At 41.7% G+C, this 8,557-nt stretch overlaps 1 non-coding gene across 1 annotated transcript; it reads right to left on the reverse strand.

Moving 5' to 3' along the window:
• Positions 1-7,521: 7,521 nt before the first annotated feature.
• On the reverse strand, positions 7,522-7,628 carry LOC116660114. Its single transcript, XR_004315499.1, has one exon. It is a non-coding gene; the product is annotated as a U6 spliceosomal RNA (small nuclear RNA).
• Positions 7,629-8,557: the final 929 nt, after the last annotated feature.

The following is an 8,557-nucleotide window of genomic DNA, read 5'->3' on the forward strand; positions in this document are numbered from 1 at the left end:
TTCTCCCGCTGCACATCCCCATGGATAGCATTCCCAGCCGTTTCTTCTGCTTCACCTCTGGCTCCTGTTTCCTTACTTTCCTTAGTTCCTTTCACTCCGTCAGAGTCCAAGGAATGTCAATTTCCTAGAATGATGTTTCTGCTAACGTCCAATTTCCAGGGAAAATACTCTCTTACTTTTCTGATGCCCCGTAAACTTTAACTCCCTCTCCAAATCTCTCAAAGCCTTCCCAGTTCTCACTGTCACTGGTTTAATTCTATTTAATTGGGTCTGGGCTTTATATATCGCCATCTGGCTTCAATATGTATGCTTTCAGTATCTCTTAATATGTTATCTCCTAGACCCGGAGCATTTATAAAGGTGTCTCAAATGGAATTTCATTAAAAACAGATGGATCTTCTTTGAACCACTGCCTTATCAATGAACAATACCAGCTGTCTCACTAATGCAATCCCAGAGAAGAGAGACACCATCTAATGTAACGCCTTCCTTCTGTAGATGAATAAACTGGGGGCCAGAGATGTTTATGTGACTTTCCAAAGGTCACACAGCTAGACAGTGACAACACTGTGCTTTGAGTCAGAAGACCTGAGTTCTAGTCCCGGTCCAGTTTCCATCAGTTCGGGCTGCTCCCAACAGGTGACGTGTGTTTGCAGGGACCCCCTCTGAACTTCTCCCCTCCTGGGGGTGCCCCAGCCACCGCTGGGGCAGCAGTGCCTGTCTGGAGGAAAATTCATTCATTTCCTGTTAATGTTTCCCCCCTTCTCCTTCCTCTTTCACCTCTTCCATCTTCTGTCAGAGAGGTAAAATGAAAATATATTTTTCATGATCTCACACCTTTTTCTTAAAAAATTAAAAAGGAATAAAAAGATCATAGCATGAGACAAATGAACTTATTTGCACAATAGAAACAGACTCACAGACCTAGAAAACAAATTTATGGTTACCAAAGGGGAAACGAGGGAGGGGAGGGATAAATTAGGAGTTTGGGATTAACAGATACACACTACTATACATAAAAGAGATAAACAACAAGGACCTACTGTCTACCATGGGGAACTATATTTAATATCTTGTAATAGACTATAATGGAAAAGAATCTGAAAAAGAATATATATATATATATATATATATATATATATATATATATATATATATATATGTAAAAAACTGAATTATTTTGCTGAACACCTGAAACATTTTAAATCAACTCTACTTCAATTAAAAATAATCATTGCAAAGACTTCAGAGGTCACTGAGTCATTACGGATGACAGTCACCCTGTCATTACGGGATGAGAAATCCCGAGGCCCAGAGAATTGAATTAAGTTGACTTAACACAGAGAAAGTGGTAAATCCGAGGTTAGAAGTCCACATTGCAGACTTCTACTGGAGTGGCCCCCACACTCCCGATCTCACAGAGCTGCTTTATTTAGCAAGCTGTGGGTGGGGTAGGGTTGAGCCATCACCGAGTGGGCCGCTTAGGAAAGATCTGAAAATTCACCATTAATTAATTTTGTGTGAAGAGGATCCAGTGCTTCTAAAGACATACCCCTGGGTCAGAGATATCACTGTTGCCCTGAACTGCTCAGAAGACGAAAAGCAGAAGTTTATATTGGCACAATCTCCTTCAGTCCACAAAAAAGGAAAAATGTCCTTTCTGTGTGTGCAAAGAACCACAAGGATCGTCAATTTCATTGTGTTTTCCTAGGAATTTGAGAGAGTGAGAACAGATTGGCCTTTACTCACATATTATTTCCCAGTTTATTTTGCTGCTAAACATATTATCATTTCCAGACCAATTAACCTTTGACCTCCAGAATCCTGCCTTCACAAGGCACAAGCAAGGTCAAAGATTATTTTGTTCAATGAAACACTGGGATGGTTGCTACTCCACCAACTCATCTGCTCCAAAATGTGATGTTTTATTTCCCTACTTAGATCTATTTTTAGAGTTTTCCTTCCTAAAATCAAAACTCATCAGATTTTTTTTAACATTTTTTATTGATTTATAATCATTTTACAATGTTGTGTCAAATTCCAGTGTTCAGCACAATTTTTCTGTTATTCATGGACATATACACACTCATTGTCACATTTTTTTCTCTGTGAGTTATCATAACATTTTGTGTATATTTCCCTGTGCCATCAGATTTTTTTTTGAGAGGCAAGATTAATTATTTGTGAATTGCTGCCTTCTTTGATAATAAATTTGAACACAGATTTTTAGCCTAAGGGCTTAAAAATAGTATTTCTCAGAAACGTCTCTGCATTAATAACCCAAAAGATATTTTGGAGTTTAAAACGAATTAAAAGTGCTTGATTCGTATTAAACTTGAGGGCTTAGTTTTTCTTTCCTAATTACTTTGATGTTAGTCTAGATCAAGTAGCAACTGCAGCACTTCGGAGTAGGGAGAGTGTGACCGGTGGAATTGTGTCCTATCCCAAGTTCATGTGTTAAAGCCCTAAGCCCCAGTACCTTAGATGAGACTCTATTTGGAGTCTTTGGGGCTTTAAGGGTCTTTGAAGGAAATTAAGTTAAAATGGGTCATATGGGTGGGCTGTGATCCAATAGGACTGGGGTTCTTACCAGAAGAGAACAGGACAGTCACAGACAGAAGAAGGAGCGTGTGAGGACACGGGGAGGAGGTGGCCATCCATAAGCTAAGAAGAGATGCCTCAGGAGAAATCAGCCTGCGCCTTGATTTAACACCGTGATCCCAGACTTCCAGCCCCCAGGACGGTGAGGAAATACATTTCTTGGTCTCAGCCACCCAGTCAGTGGTACTTTGTTATGGCCGCCCCAGGACACGAACAGGGAGAGGCTGCTTAGAAAACATGGGAGACCCTTCTTTCTCTCCCAGGGAGAGTAGGACAGGTGGCTCCTCACTCACTTTACAGAGCTGATCGGAGGCTGCAGTGTGATAATGTGCGTGAATCTGATTAGAAACCGTGAATCACTGCCCAGCTGTGTGACGTTGGGCACGTCTTTGCTCATCAATCTCCTGTCCCAGGGTAGGTGGGGGGCTGGGGGGTGTCCCTCAACCCTCTGACAGTGGCTCCACATGGCTGTTCAGTGCACCCCCCACCAGCTGGGCCCCCAACTCCACTTCCCACCAGAATCTGATGGGAAGTTTGTTGAAAATAAGGATTCCTGTGCAACACTGTCAGGGATTTGGGATAAGCAGATGTGCAGGTGGGCCTGGGAATCACACCAGTTAGAATGGCTATCATTAAAAAGTCTACGAACAATAACTGCTGGTGTGAGGTGATACCTCACTGTAGTTTTGATTTGCATCTCACTGATAATTAGCAATACTGAGAATCTTTTCATGTCTGTTTAGGTCTTCTGCCCACTTTTTGATTGGATTGTTTATTTTTTTGTTGTTGAGTTGTATTAGCTGTTTGTATATTCTAGAAGTTAAGTCAGTCACATAGTTTGCAAATATTTTCTCCTGGCCAGTAGATTGTCTTTTAGTTTAGATAATATCTGTTTGTTTTCTCCTTCAAGTGCTTTGTGTGTCAAAATTAAAGCAAAATGTAATATGGACTATAAAGAAGAGGGTTTTGGATAATTACCAGTGAACGTAATAACTGAATGAAGATTTTTTAATGTTAAAATAAACTCTGCATAAAAACACACCATCCAGCACAGTCATTTGTAGACCTTGTAGTTTGTACATACAATTAAAATTGTCTTCAGGGCTGGACTACACATGGGAATTACAGTCCAGCATCGTTTCAATTCATATCTTCTTTTTTTGGCCTGTGTTCTCTCCCAATGCTTGGGTCTTTGTTGTTCTGTGTTTCTGAATTCTGACCACACCTTAGACACTGAATTTTATTTTATTTTTTTAATTTGACTTATAGTGGTTATTCTCCATGCAAACACAGTTCTGCTGAATGGAGTAAAAAGTTTTACTGAGTTGGGCAACTCCCTCATTGCCCAGGGTCATTGCTCAGGCATTTAATCACGTCCTGTGCTAACTCCCTGACCTCTGGGTAATTAAAATCCCTCTGCTTAGATATGGGTTGATAGAGTCTAATCTTTACTCACGTATATCAAGAATATTCATGATCCTGAGACCAAGGTTAGACCTCTGAAGTCTATCACACAACTCTCACATTCTGAAATAAACTGTTACCCCATCTTGAAATCTCAAAATTTACGGCTCCAGTCTCTAAACTGTGTACTTCCTCTATATCTGCCACTTCCCTGTCCTCTACAAATATTTGCTTTAGGGGAAAAAAAATGTGATTGATTCATCCAAGGAGAACAAGTGAGTTGCTATCTCCTTTGCGCATCCATACAGGGGTTATTTTTTATTTTTTAAATTATTTATTTATTTACTGAAGTATAGTTAATTTACAATGTTGTGTTCATTTCTGGCACACAGTGCAATGATTCCAATATTCATGTACATATCCATATGTAGTTTCCTTTTCGTATTCTTTTGCATTACACATTATTACAAGATATTAAATAGAGTTCCCTCTGCTACACAGTAGGTCCTTGTTGTTTATCTCTTTTATATATAGTAGTGTGTATCTGTTAATCCCAAACTCCCAATTTATCCCTCCCTCTGTGGTTTATTTTCTGTCTGTGAGTCTATTCCCATAGTATTTTGTACTTAACGATTTCTATGTCTTTTACAGCCTTTAGATGTGTGGACGCAAAGTGATGGCTACACAGTGTGAGATTTCCCCATCAGACTGTGAGGTCTTCAAGGGGACCTCGAGAGTGAAGTCTGCATCCTTCTGCTGTCAGTCTGGGAGCACAAATGAGTGATGATCATCCCTTACGCTGATTCCTCCGGGGGCCTTCATACAGATCACTGAGGAGAACTATAACATTTCAAGATCTCTCCAACAGAGGATGACTAGCAAGAATTCCAGTGTGGAGATCTGTGAAGAGTTTGACATGGGGGAAAAAGCAAACTGTCATCTTGATAAATATGGGCTACAGAAGGCATTCATTCCAATCTAAATCATTAAGGAAATAACAGCAAGAAATACAAAATACAAGCCAGCTCTCTCCACCCGATTTTCCACGCCTTTATAGCTCACAGGGAACCACACATGAACCTTTGCCTGGGTCATCCCAGGGCCATCTTTTCCTTTACTGTCCAAATAAAGTGACATGGCCAAGAAGAACTTCTTAGACTCCTACAGGAACCAACGTACTAGTTAAGCAAATGTCTCTGGGAAGCTCTCTGAGCTAACTTTTCCTTTCCCGGGTTGCCCTGCTGTTTGGTTCGAGGCTGGATGCAGACAGAATTTTCTGGAGTGCCCAGCCTGGCATCAGATGAGCAGGCAAGCTTAACGGGGGGCTGCCGGAAAAAATCACCACAAACTGAGTGGCTTAAAAATGACAAAACTTTATTCTCATAGTGCAGGGGGCCAGGATTCTGAAATCAAGGTGTCTCAGGATTGGTTCCAGCTTGGAGTTCTGAGAGAGAAGCCGACCCACCCCTCTGTCTGAGCTGCTGGTGGGTGTCGGCAATCCGAGGGGTCCTCGGCTCCTAGACATATTACTCCATCCGATCTCTGCCACCATCTCCAGGTGGTCTACATCTCTGTTTTCTCATCTTATTATAAGGACATGCATCATTGGATTTAGGACCCACTCTAAATCCAGGGTGATCTCATTTCAAGATCTGCAAGATCTTATTTCTAAATAAGGTCACATTCCCACTTACCAACAGAAAGGACTTGGGTATATCTTTTGGGCGGATGCTATTTAACCACTATAAGTATTACTGCTGATAATACTGTACAATTCAGTGCTTGACTTTCTACCGTGGACCTGGGGTCTTTTGCGATCATGTGCAGTCTAAGTCTTGACCATGAAGCCTTAGACAAGTCATTCAACTCACCTGGCTTCAGTTTCTCTTTTTCAGCAGAAAAAGGGATGATTGGCCTAGTTCTCACATTTTGGTTCACATTAGAATTTAAAAATCTCATTGCCTGGGCCACATGTCGTATCAATTAAACCAGAATCCCTTGGGGGTGGGGCTTAGTCATTAATATTGAAAAAAAAAAAAGTACAGGGAATAGAGCCAGTATTTTATAATAGCTAAAAACAGTATAACCTATAAAAATTTTGTTACTACGTTGTACACCTGAAACCAATACTGCAAATCAACTCTACCTCACTGAACAAACTCTTCAGGGGATTCCAATGCACAGTGAGTTGGAGACTAGTGCTTCTCAGCTTTACATGTGCATGTGGATCACCAGGCTGAGGGTGGGGTGGAATCTCAGGGTGTGGGGGGAGGATTTTGTGAAAATGTAGATTTCCATTCAGCAGGCTTGGGATGGGCCTAATACTCTGCATTTCTAACGAGTTTCCAGGCCACCCTGCGTGACCTCCCAACACCTTTGCAAGCTCTTACATCATCAGATTCACTTTCCTGCTGTGGAAGGTTTCTAGTCTGTGATGGAGTGAGGGAGAAGCAACATCTGTAACAGGAAATAGCTTTTTCTGCGAGAAGGTTCAGTTTGGAGGTGAATCCGTCTGCTATGGATAAACGGACTCAGACTCAAATGACACTGTTTAGAAACAGTTTATCTAAACGGAAGTGAGCATCCAGCCCTGTGTGTCCTGCCCCGGGTCCCGGAAGGCCTCTGCTTAGTGTAACAAGCATTCATACGGCCTCCTGGAGACCTCTGGATGGACAGCGCCCTTGCAGCAAACTAACATGCCAAAACAGCAGCGGCCAGGATGTAAAGTCTCCAGGACGGGTCCTGGATTCTCAGCAGTGATTTTCACCAATGGCAGGGTTTTAGGGTCACCTGGGAATGTCCAGTGACGTCCACGCCCCGGCCCTGGAAAGGCCCATTAAAACAGTTTTTCTGGGGTGAGGCTTGAGCAATGGTCTGCTTTAACTCTGCTCCAATGATTTCAGTGTGCCCTGGGGACGCTTCACAGGTTCTCTGGATCCCCCGGTTATAGGAGGCATATCGGGTCCGTGTTCATAGTCCTGACCACGCGTGAGGCACTGTGTTCATTGCAGGGGATTTGATAGAGAGCAGGAGGGCTTCTATTCAAGTGGAGGGCAAGTTATCATGGAACTTGATGGAAAACAAGTCATTGTGGATTTATAAATTTCCGTGGTGATCACACGCTATAAAGGTGAAGGACAAGATCCTGTAAGAGTTTTGGGGACCCGATATTATGGGGACCAACCCGACTGAAGAGGGCATCCTTGAAGAAGAGACATTGGAACAGGGTTCTGAAAGTCAGGATTTTCTAGGAAAAGAAGTTGGGGGAGAATGTTCCAGGTGGAGGGAACGGCCTGTGTCAAAGCCTGGAAAAGGGAGGAGCCTGTGGACTGGAGGAGCAGAAAGAGGCGGGTCGGGTACCAAGAGGGAGGAGGGGCGGGGCCTCTTGGGGGATGCGGTGTCCGCTGGCTTGTAAATGCTTCAGTATGTTTCCACTTGTTTATATTCTCTCTTTCTCAGGTAAAGTCCTCCAGGCAGAGTGCGTGTGCCTTCTTATTGCTTCTTTTCTTTTCTTTTTTTCTAATGGAACGCTTCACGAATGTGCATGGCATCCTTAAACAGGGACCATGTTAATCTTCTCTGTATCCATCCAATTTTAGTATATATGCTGCCCAAGGGAGCACCTCTAATTGTTTTTAACTTTTGTTCTTTCCTCATCATCTCCCACCCCTTTACACGATCACTGAAGTCTACAAGGAGCCCCACCTACATTTTCTTCACTTAATTTTTATAAGGCAGAAGATTAAATCATTGTTTATAGAAGAGGTAGCTTACATTTAGAGAAGTTATGCCACTCATCCAAGGTTACGGAATGAGTGGAGACTCCTCCACTTTCTTTTCTTCTTGTTTTTTACTTTTCTTTCTTTTTTACAAAATGAAATACGAGTATATATACTATTTCACAATCTGCCTTTTTCATGTGCCACGATCACTTATTATATTATCCACATTCTTAAATATTCTTCAAGAATGTGATTTGTTTTTAAATGGCTGCTTAGTATTCTGTTGTTTGGTTATGTCCTAATCCAATCAGGCAATGCTATATTACTAGTTGTTTTCTCTGATTTTTCTAAATGATCGTTGTTCTCAGCAATGAAAATCCTTATACATAAATCTTTTTTATTTAATTTGCTGTTTACCTTTTCAAAAATGGAAGTACAGTCAGTTTACAATGTTGTTGTCAGTTTCTGGTGTACAGCATGTATAAATTTTTGAGGACATTTTTTGATCATTTCTTACGGAAAAAAATTTTATAGACAGAATTACTGGGTCAAAGGCTATGTATGATTTTAAAGTTTCTTATACACATGGCTAAATTGCCTTCCAGACTGATGGAACAGATTTAACTTCTCATCAGCAGTGTATGTGGTTGCCTGGGGAAAACACTTCAGTCAAGCAAGGCCAATTGATCTGTAGCACTTTGATTGCCGAGATTATTTCACTCAAAGTAAATGAAACATCTTGTTTCATGATGGGCGATGGAGCGCTTCAAAGCCTGGACCCAACCCTTGCCCTTGGGTAACGCTCACCTCTTCCCCATATCCGCTGAGGC

This window comes from Camelus ferus, chromosome 26, assembly GCF_009834535.1.
Source record: "Camelus ferus isolate YT-003-E chromosome 26, BCGSAC_Cfer_1.0, whole genome shotgun sequence".
Taxonomy (NCBI): domain Eukaryota; kingdom Metazoa; phylum Chordata; class Mammalia; order Artiodactyla; family Camelidae; genus Camelus; species Camelus ferus.